Here is a 22,717-nt window from a genome sequence, read left to right on the forward strand (position 1 = left end):
TTTGGTCATGTGACTAAGCATGGCACAAGATTCAAATGATGCCCACTCCGGCAGCAACTCAACCACACGTTTATTATGCAATGGGACAACCCATTTATATCCATACATTTTAATGTGCATTCTCCAATTAGGAAATATGTTTTTTTTTCTTTAGTCATCCAGGGATTATTTGAAAAATAAACAACTGAAATGCGTTTTCTATTAAATTATAATGTTGAGAAATTAGGCTACATTATGGTGCATTGTAAAACAATTCTTAACTAGTTTTAAACATACTGAAATTTAGAAGCAAACGAGTTTCAGTTAATGATCTGCGCCTTTAACTTCATGCAGAGCTGTCAAACGCTCTTCTGCACACATGGCCAAGTCATCCTATGGAAACTGACATAATTCACATGGTATTTGTTGAGACGTTTCAAACACTGGCTTCAAACTCCCTTATTCAGATTGGAAACGATTTTGTAATCCAAATATTGTGCAATAAGATAGTGGTCTATAAAATAATTGCGATCTGGCGCAGATTATTACAATCAGGTAATTATGTAATATTTGCGACAGCCCTAGTTGCAAGGTATATGCACATTTTGTAAAAATTGTGAAGAGTTCATTCTACTGACTAATTTAAATAAAAAACATTTGTTGGATCATAGCTTGTTTTATTGCGGTTTAAATGTAGGCTATTATATGGCTATTTAAAACATATGTCTGGAAGCTGTTCAATATTGCCGGATTTCTGGAATTTAACAGCCATTGGCAGTGAAATAAAAGGCTAACGTAAACTCTGATATAGCTCCCACCCACAGTGTTATATTGCATACTAGAAACAGTCAGTTTGATGTTCAGTTCCATTTTTGTTTATTTAGGTACTTCGACTTAGATGTTCAGTTCAACAGTTATCCTGATTCTAATAAAGTCAAAGATAGTCAATATCCAACAGTGTGGCGGGTGGTATCAGCCAGTTAATCAGCTATTGACTTTTCCCTGCTCCAAACGTTATTATATCGGCCTTTAGAAAAACACCATCAGTTGACCCCTAATTTATAGCACAAGAAACATCTATCATCAATGTTAGCAAAGTATTTCTGATGTGTATTTTAAAGCTGAAATATTTTTTTTTTTAGCAAAGATGTAAAAGTATTACACTATAGTCAGGTTCAAGCTAGCGAGGGGCATAGGGGGTGGTCTCCCAAGTACACAGAAGTGGTGGTCTTCATTGTTTGCTTCAGTGGCTGATGAACCAAAACATTTTATTTTCGACCCCTACTATTAAATGTTTAGTAATACAGGTGTCTATGAAAATGTTGGGTCTTTATTTCAGTTCATGGAAAAAAAGAACCAAAAATGTTTAATCTTTTTTTTCAGTGTAAACAGTGACACCACAGTCAGTGATATGTTTTTCTCCTTGCACATGGACTAGGTCTCGCAAGGCCACACCTATTATTTGATTTAGTTAATGTGTTTAGAGACATTACTGAGAAGGAAAAAAATCCCACTGCTTTGCAAAAATAATCCTATAGGTATTCCCCAGGTATAGAGACATTCTAGGCCTGATTTAAAAGGCTACACACAGACTAAACAATTATCAATATAATGGCTATCAGCAGCCCTAAATGTTATCATGGCAAAATTTGCCAAATTAAAATTACATGGGCCAAAATAGACGACAGAAATCGATTGTTAGTGGTTGGGAATAGACCTGATTCCATGTGGCTCTAGACTACAAACTCTGCAGTCACTTCCTTCCTGCCAGAGACCAAAGCAGTAACCAAATACTGTGCTAGCCATTATTCCACATTGACATGAAGAACAAAAGCGCTGATTCCGCAACTGCTCAAATGGCAGACGTTGACTTGCTAGCATGGCATTAAAACAGGAAACTGTGTCGAGTATGATAAGATCACTTCTACTCAACCCCATACCGTGAGGAAATGGTTTTCACAGGCCTTTGTTTATACCGAGATAGACCTACCAACCACAGACAATGGGAAAGGGTATGCCTCTGATATAACCACACACCTACCATCATCACTTTGTTGATTTACTACCTTTATTACAAGTTACAAAGTTATTTTAACAAGACACCTGTTAATTAGGATTCTCAAAGGGCAGCATGTGATTGACAATTGGGAGTTTAGTGTGGCCTACATAAATGTATAAAGACAGAAGAATCCAACTACCTTGAACATAAAGGAAACTTTTCTAAAAGTATTGGCAGAGTATAGGATTAATCCGGATTCCAGGGGTGAGTTTAGTTGGCAGGAAAGCAAGTTGCGACATCTGCCCAATATCTGTAGCCTATCTTTACAAGCGTTTCACCATTCAAATTCATGACCATGCAGGCCTAGCTGATGACCTCTCCCACCAGACAAAGGGGGCCCTCTGCGCAGACAGCTCTAATGAAAACTGCTCTCCATAAATCCTACTCCGGTCCTGGTGAGCTCTACAGTCAAAGGACTAGGATCAGTCTAGCCGCAAGACCCCATTAACCCTGGGACAGCCTCAGGAGCACACTCCATCCACCCTCCACACTCCCTCTTTGTGTAACGAGTTCCACAACCAAGATATGTGGGAGACAGTGGAATGTTTGTGTACTGAAGAATTGTGAGGGGGCAGGCTACAGTGCTTAGTTGATATAAATTATTCTAAAAATATCTACTGCAGTTTGGTAAAAAATACAATTAAGCTAGGTGCAGACATCTTTTGTTGCCTCAGTGACAGACATATACTTTGAGTAGACCAGAAAATTGGATCTCAGAATCAATATATTTAAGAGCTTCTAGCAAACCACATACATGGATTGACATTCCTCCACAAAGACTGGAGATTAAGTTACGTAAAAAAATTGAAAAATACATAGCCTTGCCTGGATACAGAATGAATAAAACTGAGTCATCAGGCTTAGGCTTATAAATATTGGATGGCAAGAATTCTGTTTTTAAAAGACGATACAGTACTCTGCATTGTCTGTGTTAAATTGACTTGGCATTGTTATCCCTATCTGAAGTCTTTGGTGTGTGTGGCTTATGTCATGTCTTAGCAGTAACAAGCCATTTTCTCACACGTACTGACACAAACTTAGGCATTTCCTTTCACATATGAAAAAAAGATATTTGCTGTGACTAGTGAGTTTTATTTTGAATGCACTGTGTGCATTAAAAAAAAAGTTGTAATCATGCATTGCACTACTGTTACAGTGTCTGTGAGAAAAACTGACAGCAAATTTTTAAGCGCTATGATTGAACCATTACTACAAAGCAAGAGGCTTTGAGGATAAGATGTTATGTACTTATAACTGAGAATGAATTTATCAGGTAATCCCAGAGTTACGGATATTACATATGCATGCAAAATTATAAATATATTGATAAGAAAATCCTTTTCTGAAACAAACTACAACATTTTTGCCTATAATCAGCCGTTACCAATTGTTGGACGATATGTCAATGGATCCCTATGCAAAATCTCAACTTAGATATCTTACAGAACAGACAAAATAATTGAATGTGTGTCTTAGGAGTGTAAGGATACTAAAAGCATATACATCTACTTACTGTGCAGGTAAGTTTAAATCATTAACCACAAATTACAGCATTGTTTAAGCCAAAAGCATGTCAGAAACCATATTTACAGCAGCCGGGAGCATATTCCACTATGCTGTATACAAGTGTTCTGACCAGTAGACAGCTCTTAAAACAGGATGGTACAAAGTCAGTAGCATTAACACTGGTAGAGGGAAAAACTAGAGTCCGTTTTTGCAGTAAAATAACCTTTAAGATACCGGGGGACTGAGCCATGCTGACTTTAAGCTGTATTTGAACAGTTTGCCACTGAAGTGCTCGGAGTTCAGACAGGCCAATATGAAAACATGGGCTAAATTTAGAAAAGGCCTTACCGTTTGAAATTTGTTTTTGAATAAATTATTGCTAATATGATATGAAATACACCTTCTGTAACAGTTCATTATACAATGTCTGGAAATAAATGTAGTAATTAAAGTAGGTATGGAATTTAACTAAAATGTATTTACAAAATGGCATTGTTAGTAGGGAGTCATTTGCTAAAGAGTTAAGTTTCTGAAGATCATTAAGTGCTCTGACATAATTAGCCGCCATAAAAGCACTTATATATTCAAGGCAGGTCATCAAGTTAACGTAGGTTCATCAGCAAATGTGCCAGATAGATTCCAAATCTATCAACTACTCATTTGGCCAGCCCATCTCCAACTCCTTACAACAGACAATAGAAAATGAACGAGAATTCTGTGTAATAAGAAAAAAAGAATACATAATACATTAAGTATTTCTACAAACAAGAAACATGGTATTTTGATGCTCAATTTACAAATCTCATGATCTCACCGGAATCCTCACCAAGCCAAAATATCACAGATCAGAAATGTTCAGCTAGTAACAGAGCCAAGAGCATTTGCGTGCCTCTGTCTATAACCACTCGCTAGCTGACTAGAATCCGACTGTCCTGTTATTTTCACAGCCCTACCATAAGGGGCAGGATAACACACAAGTAGCATGAAATTAAGTAAAGTTATATTACATTGAGTAATGGTCAATGTTGGGTGTAAACACCACTGACTCAGACCCCAGAACTTTCAGGGTTCCAAAGAGACACAAAAAGTTTTGGTTTTCTAACCTTATCCCTAACATTAACCCACATAAGCAAACCTTAAACATTGTTTTTACTGCAGCACTTCCCTCCAAGCATAACCACATTTGGAAGTCTCTAGCCTCACAGAGCCCCATCTCCAATCTAGTCTGGCCTCCTTGGAGGTCTGGAAATGTGCCTATTAAAAAACATTACCGCTGATTGTCAGTGGCAAGATATCTATTGGATTTTCGTTTTCAAATCTGTTGAAGGTGGGCATGGCGCAGTTTCACTATTTCTTCAAACTGGATAGAACACATTTCCTGAAAGGTTTTAGTTCCTACCTAGGCTGCAACAGATCAGAAAAGTTGCAAATATGGAACAATTGTGCTCTATTCATAAAATTGCATCGGTAAAGCCATTACAACTTCTCTGCTTAAATGCTGTTCTGAAAAAGAAAAAAAAAACAGATGTTTTGGTGTGTCTTTCTACAGGCTATGCTAAAAGTTTAATTCATCAAGCATGGCCGAAGTCTAGGATTTATTGAAATTGAAAATGGACAGGTCAATTATACTAGTGATTACTCTGATTTCAATAATCAAGAATCAGGTTTGTCTTCTGAACGCAAAAGGAATTGCAGCAGCATACGCTGGTCAAAATGAGATGGAAGATGAGAAAATCCATTAGGTGAAATTTCTTTGCTACATCTCAGGGTTGAGACAGCTGTGCAGCCTCTTCTCGTTCAGTTTAGAATTAGCCTTTTCCCCTCACAAAAGCACAAATTCTTGCTACCTCATCCACACTTTCATATTATAGCAGAAGACTGCGACAGACGTCACACACCACTTTAGAAAACCCATCATTCAGCTTTACTGGCACTGTCATATCATATCTTCTAACAAGAGTGTTTAGTCTGGTCGCAATAACGACAATTACCAAGGAAAATGTTGTTTGTTTCTAAAAGAATGACATGGTTCACCAAAAAAAGCAACATACATTCACAGATTTTACGATTTCAATTTTGCTGCCATCTTCACTTAGATAGCTACTGTTGCACTGAAGGCATTATTCCCCAGAGCACCTGTATAAGCCCCTCCCAAGCAATGCATTTGACTGGGTTAACATGTTTTGAGGCATTAGCCCAAGCTATGAATTCGATTGTGTTAGTGTTTTGGGACATTACTGACAAAAAACCTTTTCCTACCCCTTGGCAAGAACAATCCTATAGGTATTCCCTAGGCCAAGCAACATTCTAGGCCTGGTTTTAGAGGCTAGGGAGTCTCCAACACAAACACTCCATACATAAATTATACACAAGCCAGAACACAATTGGCAGTCCATACTATTCTGTATAGGTGCATATTCATATTTAGGAGACAGCGTGAGCAATTTGTGGGAGACAGCTTGTCTCTATAGTGTGTGAAATGTTTAAATAAGCACACACAAAAAAAATTATTGTAGAGGCCCACTGACTATCATTTTTGGGAGGCAATTGGTTTTCCTAGAGGCATATGCCTGATTAGATTTGTTTAAAAAAAAATTGCAACTAATTATCTTAAGACATCTTAATCAGGATTTGCCCCTAAATAGCCAGTTCCTGTTAAAATGTTTATGGATGGAAATAATTTAGTAAATCAGTTAACTCTTACCTACAGTACGCATCTATACGCAGAATCAGAATATAGTATATTGGAGGGAAAATATAGTAACCATTACATATAATACAGCATTCTATAAATTATATATTTTTAAGAACATCAGATGAGGGGTGTCACCAGAGCCAGTCCTCAGTGTTTTGCAGGCAGCTAGGATGGTGTCAATGAGACAGGAGAGGCCACAGTGCTCAGTTTGTGCAGCGGCGCTGCTGTTGCACGATGCCTTGTCTTAGCACCGTCAGATATTGTCAGACCAATTGTGACATTTTCAAACCCCACAGAACCCCTGTGATCCAAAAGGTCAGCAAGTGCCATAAGGAGATTCTATTGTGAATTGCAGGTCAGAATGAACAGCCTATCATGTCATAGATTATTTACTATACCTTACAGCAGATATGGCATATCATACCAATGCCTGAAGTCTTTAACAAACATGACCCTAGCTAACCAAAGCCGAAAACTGCTACCTGGTTATCAACATTTGTACAATTTTGCAATATTCCTTTAGTATTTACTCAAAAATGAACACAGACACACAGACAGCTTGTAGATAAAACGGATGGAAGAAGCCTTGGCATTACATGAATTGCATATAGACAATTAGTCGTGTCAGTGTCAAATGAAAAGCCACACCGCCAACACCAGTGCCTAAGTAAATAACCAGTCTGTTATTATGCCAAAGAAATTTCATTTTTGTAAAGAACAAAATCCTATTTGAAGAATAATATTTTATGCTGTGCTACCGTATGAGCATTGAGGACCGTTTTGGTATTTTGACACAAAGACTTGTATCGAAATAAAAATTCTGAAATTCTTATATTTACCATTTGTAAATACATTTTCAGAGAATGACACAGGTTTGTGTTTCACAATTAGTCTATACCGGTGGTGAACTGACCATGTAAAAAATGTGACCTACATTTGATGTTTGTAGATGTTTACCACTTGGTTGGTGATTGGATGGCAACAACAACGAAAAGCTATGCATGTCTATCAAAGAAAATCAAGACTGGCAGCAGCATAAATGATAGAATTGTCAATGCAGGGAGACAGTGTAGGCAACCTGCATTGTACATTCATGGCAGTCTTCTCATTTGAACAGAACATTTATAGAAATGAGAAATTTAAATAATTGATGGTTTTCCATTGTGATATCCTTTATCTAAACCCTTTTTCTCTCCCAGACCCCAAACATGGTCTCCTGATGTGATTTAATTATTGTTGTGGACTTAGAACTCACGTGTAGTGGAAGAAAAACCCTTAAGAAAATGCTGGCAAATCAAAAATGCCCACAAAATGTTTCACAAAAATAGACCTAAAGATTTCCAAATCTGCCAAAGGGAACTGTTGCTCACTTTGTGTCACAAAGTGACTTGTACCCTAGCTATACCCTCTAATCTAGTTTCATAAGGGCCTTGCGTTGCATAATTCTAGAAATACTAGGACTAGTAGTAAAACTGTCTGCCATGGTCTCCCTCGGGCCTGACACTGAGCAAGGGATAATCCCTCCCTCATTCAACGCATTAGACACAGTTAACCCTTCCCCATCTAAAACCACCGAATGGGCTGAGTCTAGGTGACAGACAAGGAGATGCCAGTAACTGCTCTGAGGCTGGACTCAAGAGGCTAAACCACCTCTTCCCACACTACCATGGATTAGCAGCAGACTTGGTGATCTCTATCCCTACTTGGATGAGCTTATCCTGTTTAATAGAGCAGCAGGACTGGACTACACATTGAGGTGGAATTTTGAGAACTCTCAACAACAATAAATGGAGCAGTACTACAAAGTAAACAAAATCAAATAGCTACGCTTAATTTATAGGAAGAGTTTATACAATTATTCGTCGTATAATCAAATCAATGGAAAATCCAGTTTCTGAAGAAAAAATATATATAAAATTTGACAAAACGTTCCCTAGCCTCTCTTGCAGCACACCTAAACGACAAATGAGACCAATTGGTATGAGACAGACAATATTATTCATCTAGGCAATAATTCTTTCCCTCAAAATGTCCATTAGGGCGGGTTGACCTTGTTAAATAACCACCAGACGAATTTCATATTATTCAAATATCCTCTGAATGGCATTTGGAGCTCATTTCCCACAGGCCTTTTATTGTAATTAAACACTTGGCTTGGGCTCTGGAATTTAACACCACAACAGAAAGCATGCACTTGACCTTATTAACTATGAGCCTTAAAGGGCCTTAGAGTGAAACAGAAAATATAATTTGTTGGAATGTGACAGAATTTAACTGTCCTCTGAAGAAAGAATTGTTGACATACATTGACATTTGTACCTGATGCATCCTTTTTTTTTTTTTAACCAATATTTTACCAGTTAAGAAGTACTAAGAGGTCATTCTTATATTTAGCAACAACATGTCAGCAATTAGGTTAACTGCCTTGCTCAAGGATATAACTTTTTTTTTCTTTCAGGCTTGTGATTAGAAGCAACAAATTGTATTTTACTGGCGCAACATTATTGACCACTAGGCTACCTGGCTGCCCCAGGTAATGTGAAGTAATGAAGCAAAAATGTCAATTTATAGCACTTTGGTCTTAATGCTTCTGGTAAACAGGGCTTCACATTGAGGTTAACCTGGCACACCATGTTAATGCAAACTGAAAGCTGCTACTAATAAATAAAACACTCAATCACGTTCAAGGAATAAAACTCAATGCATGTGCCCTCTATTCCACATGCAAATCATCCCAGAGACAACACTGACTGCAATGTAGACAAATAACGGTTTGATTTGAAATTAGTGGAGATGGACAGGGCAATAGCATCTACTTTGGCAGGTGGTCCAACCGAAGACTACTGTGTTGTGTTGGTAAGTGCATTTTTTTTATAGGGACTGTAGCTAGCTATCTTTGATTTTTATTAATCCTATAACACTGATGTGATTAGCCAAATATAAAAATTCGCTCTAACGTGTTAACCATCTAAATGGAAGACAACGATTTGGCAGTTAATACAATTTCCATAACTATATGAAACTTTTAAACTATGACTCGACTCCATTGGTAGCCAAAGTATTCGAAAATGACAGCACAGCACCAAAATTAAAGGCATCAGAAAAACAGAACATATCAGTTTGTATCGATTTTGTTACAAAAATATGAACAATTACACGACATGTCCCCTCCTTTTCTTAACGAACAAAATGTTCCCATCACGAATAGTGATGGGATGTGATTTTAACATGAGTGGCTGGGTAACAGAATGCCTGGGCATAACGCTTTAGTATATTGGCAATATACCTCAAACAACCGAGACGCTTCATTGTTAGTATAAACCAGTTACCAATTGGCGCTGTAAAAAGTGATGAGAGTAGACCGGGCATAGCACGCAAAACAATATGCTAGGAAATAATTTACAATGTATCGTCAGTTTGGAAGTTGCGTTCAGAACGTACATTTTTTTCTCATTCTACTAGAGGTGGACACATTTTGTCTCAAGGACAACGGGATTTTGAAATTCAATGAAGAGACGCACTTTTTACGTCGCCTACGATTGCCCGCGTACCGTCTAGTCTAGATCACCTGGTCACAATACAGTAATCTAGACCGTAATCGTCCACTTGTTTACATTGAAAATGGGAGACATTTTACAACCGTTTACAGTAGATACTTGACAGAGAAAGAACCATCCAGCCCACGGATTGGCACGTATTGTTCCTAGATATATTCGATGGTAATTACATTGTCTACTGTATAACTTCATTTTGTTAAAACAAATAGTTTATGTTGAGTTGATCGAGAATGTAACAGGGACAACATACCATATCATCAAAACAATCTAGCTAACGATTACTGGAGTCGTTTCGGACAATGAAAACATGTTGCTAGCTGGTACAATTATTTGACCACCCTTGACGTATCGCGCAACACTAGCTTTGGCCTTATAAAATAATAAACGGTGTCTAGTTTTGGACAATCCCAAGTAAAGTAGGTATGTAGGAGGTTGACGTTGGATTAAGTAATGACATGAGATATGCTTTTTTTTTTTACACTGTACCCCACACACACACCTTTCTGTCCCAACTTACATACAGGTCAAGCTGTATTACCGTGGTGAAGCAAGTCAATTCACAGGCAAGTTCTGTACTAGGTGTAGTAGCTAGGAAGCTTTTCAACTGTTATTAAGTTGTATGTTTCGTATGCCAATTAGGCTGTTTTTGTTGGATAATAAAAAATACATAAATATATCACGCACAATTGCAGGACGGTTCAAATTGATTTAGGTTACCCGGACCCCGGCTAACGTCCACAACCAGTGACAACCAACATGAATCACGGACGCAGTGTTGACAGGCTTATCACATATTGAACGCGATGTCTGTCTATAGACGTAATTGATAAATTATAACCAGTGTTCACAAGCCATCTAGTTAACCAAATTAATAAAATACATTAGCTACGAAGATAGCTGCGATTCAGGAAATATAGATGCCTTGTTGGTGAAAATCGTACCAGTAAGATTGCTAATGGTAGCTCGCTAGGTAACGTTAGGTAGCCTGCTACTGTAGCCATGCTAGTGAATGGTTTGCTTTCTTATGACAAGGTGTAATGTAACTTACAGATAGTCGTCGCATTCCAAGATGGTATTAAGTGGTTCTGTAGAAAGACTCGCGATATCATCCAGTAAATTACATTGTACATGCTAACTATCTACAGTAGTTGTCTAGTTAGCTAACTAACATTATTTATATGATAACATCAAGTATCTAAGTTAGCTTGCTAGTTAGCTGGTAGCTAGCACTGTTTAGCGCTGTGTAAGCTAGCTAACTGACTTACTCGAACCTAACAAATGATAGTGGTTTAGCTAGCTAGCGGTACTGTAGCTTGTTATAGCTGATAGAACAGCAGCCAGCAGTTGGGGTAAAACGATAGCTAGCTAAGAAATATAGTGACCAGTGTTATTTTACCGTATTATTCAAGTCTTTGTATTTCGCAGCTACTGTAGTTTCCACTTGTGCTATGGGTTTTCTTTTCCAGAAGTAATCCACATGAAAGAAGAGTTTTCGATCTCATTTGCTCCACTCCTTTCTACTAGCGGCAAATGTCGCGTCTACTCTCCCGGTGAACAGTGCTGAAACGCCTCTCTTGAATCAGCCCGTTCGATAGGTTGTATGTTCTCGCGCTCTCTTGCTCTTTCCTCTCTCTCAAGCCCACTCATTCAATCAGCCTAGTAAGCCTTTGCCCCATTTAGTGCTTCTCGTGTGGACATCTATATTGTTGGAAGCCCAGGGAGGGAACACATTGTGAATACAAACAAAACAAATGTTTATTTGGGGAATCACAGATTCTCATGCTGTGTGAGTTCCTTAGATGATGTAGGTGAAGGTTAGTGTCTGTGAATAACCTGGAACCGTTCGGTTCTGTTTCATCTGGCCTTTCCAACGGTGAACCCTTCTACCATTAGCTTATTGTGTACATTCTAAACCTCGTAACTATATAAAAGACACCTAACATAACTGACCAACTCGATTTTGAGTTTGATCCACAATAAAATAATATCTGAAATATTATCATCTTTTAATCCAGGGTTTAGTACCAGCCAACTGGAATCTGTCATTCTATTTGAATTCGCAGATTTGAGTTATAGTGCTCTGTAAAATTATTTTTGCCTCACTCAAAACCTTCCTTTTCGACTTTTTTTACCCCGGAGCTGTATATATATATATGACACCAAATTTAGCACACCTGCTCCCCATTCACACCTGGGACCTTGTAACACTAATGAGTCACATGACACCGGGGAGGGAAAATGGATAATTGGGCCCAATTTGGACATTTTAATTTAGGGGTGTACTCACTTTTGTTGCCAGCGGTTTAGACATTAATGACTGTGTTGAGTTATTTTGAGGGGACAGCAAATGTACACTGTTTTACAAGCTGTACACTCACTACTTTACATTCTAGCCAAGTGTCATTTCTTCAGTGTTGTCACATGAAAAGATATACTCCAATATTTACAGAAGTGTAATCACTTTTGTGAGATATTGTATGTATACTAAAATATAATATATAAATATATATATATATATATATATATATATATATATATATATATATATATCACTTCACTACAAAGAGTTTTGGTTCACTCTTCCATGTATAAATTTTTTTTTAGTTTTTTCAGGTTCACTTCTCAATCGGGTTGAATTCTAGAGTTGATCTAGGCTATCCCAAAAGTTATATATTTTGCTATGTTTTGAATACATTTATTGCTGAATGACCAAGTTGAGCTTCAGGACAGAGTTGTCAAATAATTAGCAGAATTCTGGGTTCCTTTAATGATGTCAAGTTTTCCCCGTCCTCAAAGCAGCACAACCAGATGACCATTGGTATGAGGTTCTTACTGTAGAATGCAGTATTTGGTTTTCATCAGACATAACAGGACCCATTCCATCAACTGAAATTTGCAAAATATGCACCTTGAATCTTCAAGGCTCCTGGAAGAATGTTCTATGGACAGATTAGTTAAAAGTAGCATTTGTTTAGGACATTGGTCTTGTTATATCTGTTGAATCAACAGCTACAGGAAGTGTTTGGTTCCAGTCACTGCATCTAAAGGTGACGCAACATTTTATTGAGTAAGAGGGAAATTTAAAGAAATGCACATGGGCATTTGTAATGCAACCCCATTTGACGCGGAGTAAAATGCAAATAAAAACAGAATGCAATGATGTGTAAGTCATTTATCCCTATATTTAATTGAAAATAGGGCAAAGAAAACATATTAAAAGTTTAAACTGTGAAATGTTATAGTTTTTGGAAAAACACATTTGAACTTGATGCCACCAAGACATTTCAAAAAAGTTGGGACAGGGGCTTGTTTATCACTTTGTTGCATCACCTCTTCTTTTTACAATATTCAGTACAATACCTTTTCAGTCTTTTGTTGCCTCTGTCCCAACTTATTTTAAATGTGTTGCTGGTATCAAATTCAAAAGGCATATCTTTTTCAAGAAACAATAACATTTCTCAGTTTCAACATTTGACTTGTCTTTGTACTATTTACTATTGAATGTAGAGATTAAATAATTTGCACATCATTGCATTCTGTTTTTATTTAAGTTTTTTGCAGCATCCCAACTTTTTTAGAAACAGGTTTGTAGTTGTTAAATGTGATGTTGCTAATAGTCAAGCTTCCTCCGCTAACAGGCTGCCCGGTCCCCAAACATGGCATTAATTTGCTGTAGAGCATGCTTAAAGTACATTCTTAATTCCTGTTTATGGCACCAGAATAGGTGTTCAAACGTACTGTTTCTAACAGTCAAACTTCCTCCAACCACGTTGACAACATTCCAACAGTTTCAAGTATACAAAAGATGCCCATTGTATAGCCCCATCAATGACATTTTAAACTAGCTGTGGAGTGAGCTTACAGTATATTCTTAACTCCATTACACATTAGTGTTGCATAACATTGGAAAAATAAACAAAATATAACACTTAATATTAGCGAATCCTCATTAAAGGGCAATTGTTATAACTTACTAAGCAAGTATTTAAAAACAGGTAGCCCAAAACAGAGTGCAGAGTGGAAAAAGGACATGATGAGACAACAGTAACATGTACCATAGTGATGGCAAGAGGAAAGTTTGAAGAAAAAGAAAGTAACTGGCATTCCATCCTGGAAATATGTGAAATATGTTGTAGTGGGTGTTATGTTTTGGGCATGTATGGCTGCCACAGGAACTTGCTGGGCCAACTCCAGTGCTAATTACTATTTCACAAAGGTTTCACTACCAATCTAACAACACAGTTTTTTGCTGAAATGTATCAACTACTTTTCTTACTAACTTTTTTAAACCACTGCCAATTCATCACTTTTGTAATAAGTTTAAAGTCAGAACACTTCTTTGACTACCTCAAAAATATTAAGGAAATCCTCATAACCTGTAATGCTCCAATCTAGATACATATGTAATTACCCTGCAACAAGTATTTGTAATGAATTATATTCATTTATAGTAAAACTGTACTAACACAATTTCACTAGAGGTAATTAAAAACTGTAATTACAATGTTTGTTGCAATGCTTGATATAAAATATTTAAGATCCCATAGCACCTCAACATGATGAACAGAATCAATGTTGCGTCAGTGTATAGATTATAAGGCAACTTAAAAGCCACCCTCTTGACACACCTCTGCTAAAGGATGTCTGATGCCCATGAACACATCCATCTTTCATTTGAATAAATTGAAAAATGAAAAGTGCAATGGTGTGGGTTACCACTTAGATACACTTAATTTTAAAGAGTTAAATCCTTCAACACCTAGTCATTGTATCATACATATGGATTATGCAGTCTGAGTTTTTTGTTTAATTTCTCATTTGTATTGTGAATCCAAAAGCTTTGTATTGAGTGCCATGTTGTCACAAAGGTCAAAGGTCAATTATAAAAGTATGCATTCATTGAAAGTAAGTACCCTCAAATTAGACTTATTTGTAACTAGTTAAATCCTGTTTTACACCTAGTAATTACATTGTACGTAGTCATATTACTTGTACTAAGGTATGTACTAGAGGTTTCATACTCAGACTTAAGATGCCAAGGAGGTTCAGGTTGTCATTGTGGACAACATACACATACATCTTCTTCCACTTCATCCGGGGCCGGGTCGCGGGGGCAGCAGTCTAAGCAGAGATGCCCAGACTTCCCTCTCCCCAGACACTTCCTCCTGCTCTTCCGGGGGGACACCGAGGCGTTCCCAGGCCAGCTGGGAGACATAGTCCCTCCAGTGTGTCCTAGGTCTTCCCCGGGGTCTCCGAAATGGATGCCCAAGCCACCTCAGCTGACCCCTCTCGATGTGGAGGAGCAGCGGCTCTACTCTGAGCTCCTCCCGGGTGACTGAGCTTCTCACCCTATCTCTAAGGGATCACCCAGCCACCCTGCGGAGAAAGCTCATTTCGGCCACCTGTATCCGGTATCTTGTCCTTTCGGTTTAAGACCCAAAGCTCATGACCATAGGTGAGAGTAGGAACGTAGATTGACCGGTAAATCGAGAGCTTTGCCTTGCGGCTCAGCTCTTTCTTCACCACGACAGACCGATACATCGACCGCATTACTGCAGAAGCTACACCGATCCGTCTGTCAATCTCCCGTTCCATCCTTCCCTCACTCGTGAACAAGACCCCTAGATACTTAAACTCCTCCACTTGAGGCAGGCACTCTCCACCCACTTGAAGTGGGCAAGCCACCCTTTTCCGACTGAGGACCATGGCCTCGGATTTGGAGGTACTGATTCTCATCCCCACCGCTTCACACTCGGCTGCAAACCGTCCCAGCGCATGCTGAAGGTCCTGGTTTGAAGGGGCCAACACCACAACATCATCCGCAAAGAGCAGAGACGAAATTGTGTGGTCCCCAAACCTGACACTCTCCGGCCCCTGGCTGCGCCTAGAAATTCTGTCCATAAAAAGTACGAACAGAACCGGCGACAAAGGGCAGCCCTGCCGGAGTCCAACATGCACTGGGAACAAGTCTGACTTACTGCCGGCAATGCGGACCAAGCTCCTGCTTCGGTCGTACAGGGACCTGACAGCCCTTAGCAAAGGACCCAGGACCCCATATTCCCGAAGCACACTCCACAGGATGCCGCAAGGGACACAGTCGAATGCCTTCTCCAAATCCACAAAACACATGTGGACTGGTTGGGCAACTCCCATGAACCCTCCATCACCCCGTAGAGGGTATAGAGCTGGTCCAGTGTTCCACGGCCCGGACGAAAACCACACTGTTCCTCCTGAATCCGAGGTTCTACTATCGGCCGTATTCCGCTCTCCAGTACCTTGGCATAGACTTTCCCGGGGAGGCTGAAAAGTGTGATCCCCCTGTGGTTGGAACACACCCTCCGGTCTCCCTTCTTAAAAAGAGGGACCACCACCCCGGTCTGCCATCCCAGAGGCACTGTCCCCGACCGCCACGCGATGTTGCACAGACGTGTCAGCCAAGACAGCCCCACAACATCCAGAGACTTGAGGTACTCAGGGCGGATCTCATCCACCCCCGGTGCCTTGCCACTGAGGAGTTTCTTGACTACCTCTGTGACTTCAGCCCGGGTGATGGACGAGTCCACCTCTGAGCCCTCATCCTCTGCTTCCTCAATGGAAGACGTGACGGCAGGATTGAGGAGATCCTCGAAGTACTCCTTCCACCGCCCGACGACATCAACAGCTGCCCACCTCTACTGTAAACAGTGTTGGTAGGGCGCTGTATCCCTCTCCTGAGGCGCCGGACGGTTTGCCAGAATCTCTTTGAGGCCAGCCGATAGTCCTTCTCCATGGCCTCACGAACTCCTCCCAGGCCCGAGTTTTTGCCTCCACAACCACCCGGGCTGCAGTCCGCTTGGCCTGCCGGTACTTGTCAGCTGCCTCAGGAGTCCTACAAGCCAACCAGGCCTGATAGGACTCCTTCTTCAGCTTGACGGCATCCCTTACTTCCGGTGTCCACCACCGGGTTCGGGGATTGCCGCCTCGACAGGCACCGGAGACCTTACGGCCACAGCTCAGAGCGGCCGCTTCAACATACACATGAATTGTAAATACATTCATCATTGAAAATCTGGGATTACACCTGCGTGGTAGACTGAATTAATTTGGTTGACATATATCTGCTTTTGTAAATAGATATTACATTGATTATATACTTTCGGCAGAGATTACTGGAGATTTTGACAATTGCGCAAAGGTAAAGAACTATAGAGACTATTGAGCCCCCTAAACAGTCTAATCTTGGACACCCAGTACATCTGTCCAGAAGTTCGAACCTCCTGTGTAACTCTGTTGGTAGGGCAAGGAACTTGCAAGGCCCGGTATTGTGTCCAGTTCCTATGGTGTGCAATGGCTCTGTGCCTTGCGGTTATGGTGCACCGGCAATAAAGATGGCAATCAACATGTTTATATTTAAGCACAAAAGTGATTCTCAAAAGAGAAAGGCCTTAAAGAAGCAGGAGGCAGACAAGGCAGCCTACAGAGCGTTTTTACACTACAGTAGTTCAAGTAGATGAATGAAACCTGTTGCCAGATTTACGTCAGAGATATCATTTATATAGTTTAAACGGGTGAAAATGTCAATTTTTGCATGTCACCTTCTAAGTTTACACAGGAAACTTATCTGACAGATACTCCCTGTGGCTACTGAGGTCTAAAGAGGATGTCTCGCTCAATGTGTACTGGAGTGGAATGAGCAGTGAAATGGGTAGTCTGTTTCTGTAGGTCCTTCCAGCGCTATAAACAGAATCAGAAAAAAACTACTTAGTCTATTTTTTGCTTTATATTTTACTTAATGCTACTGCGTTGATGTCACGTGCCATGTCATAAGAATTTCACTGCTCAGAACGACACTTATTTTGTGCATTTGAAAAGGACTTTGACATTGACACTCATGTATTGCTCCTCATGGCACAGCAAGTGCTTCTTGTTGGTGTTGTGAATATAACTTTGCATTTACATACGATTTTAATGTTATTTTAATGAAATTGTTTTCAGGTTTTTGCTGCAGTTTAATTAGGCTCGTAATTAGACAAGTTTATTTTCCAAAAGCAGTTCCATTAGAATTGACTGACTATCAAACTTTTTTTTTCATTACTTATAGGACTGACTTTGCAGACGCATATGAGGTGAATGTTGTTAAGTAAAATGCAGGCTCAATATAGTTTGCCATTTCAACTACTTTCTAGTCTATGGAACCAGTCCCAGCTGGTGGTCGCACATCAATTAACTGAAAACGTGTCAGAGCTGTCATTTGAGCTTGAACTGTTCTAGGCCTATAGTCTGATAATAGTCAGGTAATTGGATACAAATGGTCTATAAACTGGCATTACTCTAAAATGGTTTGCTGAGACAATGTACTAATTCAAACTAAGTTTAAAAAAGGTTTTTCATTAGACCATAGGACCATTTACAATTAGATTTAACCAGAATTAAAAATACTTTTCCAGAACCCTTTACAGTTCAAACAAGGCACTTGTGGTTTTTGGTAACATTACACTGTACAGTTCAAACAAGGCACTTGTGGTTTTTGGTAACATTACACTGTACAGTTCAAACAAGGCACTTGTGGTTTTTGGTAACATTACACTGTACAGTTGAAACGAGGCACTTGTGGTTTTGGTAACATTACACTGTACAGTTGAAATGAGGCACTTGTGGTTTTGGTAACATTACATTTTACAGTTGAAACAAGGCATTGGTGGTTTGGTTACATTATTCCCTTAAGCTTCTTGTTGTTACGTATGTAACAGCAGAGTTTATCCTACCTACATTTCAGATGTCAACATCAGGATACTGGCTACTCCGTTATGTTGGATGAGATTGTTTGTCTCTTGACTCTGTGGTTAGGGAGACCCCCTTTACCACCACCATAACCACCATCTTTTCAACCAGCCGTCACAAAGCAGGAAAGAGCTCTGTTTACTTCAGCTGGGCTTTCTGGACCCTGTGTGTGTCTCAATAATCTCTCTCCATCTGTGCAATGCTCAATTAGTATGCTTACTGATAAAGTACAGAGTGTCTTCAGATTTCCACAGCTGTGCTTCATCAGGAGTAGTAATCTGGATCTCCAGTGTTAACCTCATGTTTGGACAGAGAAAGCTTTCAATGATTTTCCGGTGTGATACTGATTTTACCCTTCCTGATGAATGTAAATATTCTGTGGATATACTGTATGTTGCATGGTAAAAAAGGAAGGGTGACTGATATGGTATAATGACTAGTTCCTTGTTATTAATGGTTATTATAAGAGTTGCACAGGTAATAGTGACTACATTTATTATTTGGATTTTGATTCATCAAAGGCAGCAAGGCAAATCAATTATGGACAAGTGAAAATCCCTGGGAAAAGAGAGGATGACATAGCAAATGAATGAAAGCTTTGAGCTGATGGTTAAACCTTGATCAAAAAACAAAGAAAACTCTCACTGAAGAAGCTGGCAGCTGGAGTTTACAAGGTTAATTGAGCCCCCCTGAGAGGAAGATCAGCTTTGATATTGTATTATAACAATTGTGGATTAGACAATGGGTCTTCTATTTTTATTTTCACCCCCCAAAAATCTGTATTATTACTTAGGAATATACTTATCTGAATAAGGTGAGAATGTTGTCAGTATTATGATGATTATTATGGACTGGGAAGTCAGGTCAAATCAATTACTACAAGCTCGGATTGGAAGACAAATCTATTTTCATATCGTTATGACATCCCTTATTCTAACAAGTAATGTGGCTCACCATAAACGTGATGTTTGAATGTAGGTGATGGATTATTTGTGACATTTTCTTCTAAATATAGCATTGTTATAATTACATGCCAGGTTCTTGCTTGGACTGTGATGTACATTTCAGGCCCAGACATAATTCATTCTGCCAGTCCTGGGGATGATTTCAATTACACACTGTTCACGTTTCTCTCCTAGTCGCCTTCTCAAAGCCTGTTGGATGAGAAAGTGAGAATTCCTGACCTGCTGACTTTCTCCTCCAATTGCTTTTAAAGAAGGAGACCAGAAGAGAGGACGCTAGGTGTTTTAAAAAATGAAGATCTTCTGTCCCATATGTCTATACAGTAGACATACGGGACAGAAAAAGCATGAGAAAGAGGGACTGGCAATAAGACTATCAGAGAAAGATACTGAAAGTGATGAGAAAGGTAATTGTTGACTGTATTAATTGTACAAATTCTGTCGAGAAGTCTGTCTTAATCCTTTAAGAAATCAGGTATGACTGGAGATCAGAATTTTTTAGTGCAGAAAGCAGATACAGTTTAAAATTATTTCAAGAAAGTCAACATCGTAAAACCCTACTACCACTTGCTACCTTCTGAGAATACCACAACAAAAGAAGTTTATTGAAAAAGAAATGGCACTATTCCACCAAAGAACTCGATGACTGCCTGCATTGTTGAAATTCCAGCCCAGCTTCCCGTGTCTCTCTCCACCTAGACGGCTGCCAAGTGACTCTTTTCTCCCATTTCCCTTTTACCTCTTTTTAACATCATGTGTTACTTTTTAGTATAGGAAATGAGAAGAGAGGACGCAAAAATACAACCAGATGAATTCCATATCAAGACATAAGAAGGGTTGTTTTAGATGGAACATTTTCAAGATTTAATTCTTTAGAAATCATCAGAACTACGTTGCTGAAATCTGTAATAAATATTGCTTATTAGATTAAAAACTAACCACAAATATTCCCCAAAATGTGGATGAACTATTCTCCTTGGTATTTTGTATGGGGTTCAAAATGTTTGGATTCACTTTTGTAATTTCATTGCCAGCTTTTCTGAAGATGTACTCTGTCGACCTTTTGTTAGCTTGCATCTATCCATGCAGAGCAAATCAGAGTGGAGCGTCTTTGGAGCAATACCAATATTACAGTTGTGACAGTAATGTCCTCCATGAATTATTGCGAAATCTCTTCCAACACTGAAATTACAAAAGCATGTTTGCTGACAGTTATTCTAAATTTTAGTTAATGCCAGTTTTTTAATCTATAAACAAGCTTTGATATCAAAGGAGGGCCTACAGTACAGTAAGTTACAACATCAGCCTATATCGTATTGTTTACAAATGGACTGGAGGTCTTGGCTTTAACAATTGGAAATAATTCAGTATATCTAGGAAAGTCAGGTCAAACAATGGAACAAGATAAAAGCATATCTAACAGACATAAACAAAACATTAACTTCACAAAAATGGAATTATTTTAAGCTGTATTTCATGAAAAAACTATAGTGTTGCGATTATGATTTTGTACAGTGTATATTCTATCAGGCCCTTTTTACATCAGCAGTTACAAAGTACTTATACAGACACCCAGCCTGAAACCCTAATGACATGTGGCTAGGAACGATTCCACTGAAAGGCAGGAGCTCATAAAGGAAACTAGAGAGGAGCCAGGTTCTGAGGGATGACCAGGCATGATTATATGAATACACGTCCACTTTAGTTTTCTAGATCTTCAAACATAAATTGATGATCAGTAGTGTAAAATATCAACTCACTGTAGAGAATGCAACAGGTCAGCACCTCAGTAGTAAATGTCTGTCTGTATTTGATAGCTGAGAAAAGGTCCAGTACAAAGACAGAGAAAGACTGATAGACACCCTAACCAGAATTAATGTTTTTTTGTCAGATTAAACCACAGGAACAAATTATAGACCCCATACATACAAGGCTCTTTGAGTAGAGCCTGTGTAGTTCAGTTGGTTGTCAAACCAGGGTTGTGGATTCGATTCCCATGGGGGTTCGGTACAAATAAATATATAACAGTGTCCACATAAATTAGGTAAGGATCAAATAGGCCCAACAATTTATCTTTGCTTTCCCAATGAGAATGAAAACCGTGCATCCATTTCCATTGAGCTTTTTGCCACGCTGCTCTTTCAAATAGGACGTCACGTGCTTCAACACGTTTGAGGGCATATTCGCTCATCTGATGACCTAAGTTGCCATTGAAATGAATCCTGGATACCTTTAGTTGTTATATGTTTTTCCACCTGTGTAACGATATGCAACTGAAAAAGTTGACAATATTTATTGATCACTAATAAGGAGACAATTCCTAGTAAACAAAGCTAGTAAACCACCAATGAAATTGTTTATGTGTAGAGTGATTCATTTGATTTGGATTGTAAATACTAAGTTGATTGTACTGTACAGCAAGGGCAGCTTCTGTGCTGTACGTGGTTTAATTTTGTTTTCCATTCTCCACGGATCAGTGTCTGCTAAATGATTAAAATGTACATGTAAATATATAAGTGGTTTGGACATTTATATTTGCTCCTGCAGTTTAGATAATTGAATTACCTCATTATCCATCGCAGCTAGCACATTGGAGGACTTCCCTTCCTTCTCCCAAGCCCAAAGCTGACGCGTATGTAGCTGTGTAGCTACGCTTATGTCAGCTGCAGAGCCCCACAAACAATTTTTGGTTGGAAAAGGTGAAAGCTGAAGTGGGACAAATATGTAAGAATAAAGAGTAATAATACACTTTTACTCTTAATAATAAGAGCATAAGTGGTGATGTAGGAGGGAAAAAAGTACCTCAGTTTCATATAATGCTTTCTTGTGTCTCAGGGCACATAAAACACGGTCAAACCGACTCCAATTTTGGCGAAGACACAAACAAGATAAGTAACGTTTTCAGTGTTGATTACTTCTACTACAGTACAAAGTTGGCTAACTGGTCAGTAAACATTTTAGATTTGTATTATCAACACAGGAAACAAAAACGGTGCTGACTCAGATTCTTATTTTTTTAAAACCATCATTGAAATATATACGGTAATATAGTCAACAACCTGGTCTGTATATTTCATGTTTAATGTCCATTCCAATGTTATTCTTGTCTGTCCTTTTTCACAGACTAATTTGTCAACTATATTGCCTTATACAGGTGCTGGTCATAAAATTTGAATATCATCAAAAAGTTGATTTATTT

The 22,717-nt window shown here is 38.9% G+C and overlaps 1 protein-coding gene across 8 annotated transcripts in view; it reads right to left on the bottom strand.

Annotated features, from left to right (window-relative positions):
* Window positions 1-11,391, bottom strand: part of ncor2 (nuclear receptor corepressor 2) — a 123,051-nt gene extending 111,660 nt beyond the window's left edge. For 6 of the 8 annotated variants that reach the window (XM_020052543.3, XM_020052542.3, XM_010895066.5 and 3 more), the window contains exon 1: window positions 11,193-11,391. The gene's annotated coding sequence lies outside the window, so the exon portion shown is untranslated. The remainder of the gene's footprint in view (window positions 1-11,192) is intronic. The other 2 variants (XM_020052546.3, XM_020052545.3) reach the window with 1 other exon arrangement.
* Between the last annotated feature and the right edge of the window lie 11,326 nt (window positions 11,392-22,717).

Source organism: Esox lucius, chromosome 13 (genome assembly GCF_011004845.1).
Source record: "Esox lucius isolate fEsoLuc1 chromosome 13, fEsoLuc1.pri, whole genome shotgun sequence".
NCBI classification, from domain to species: domain Eukaryota; kingdom Metazoa; phylum Chordata; class Actinopteri; order Esociformes; family Esocidae; genus Esox; species Esox lucius.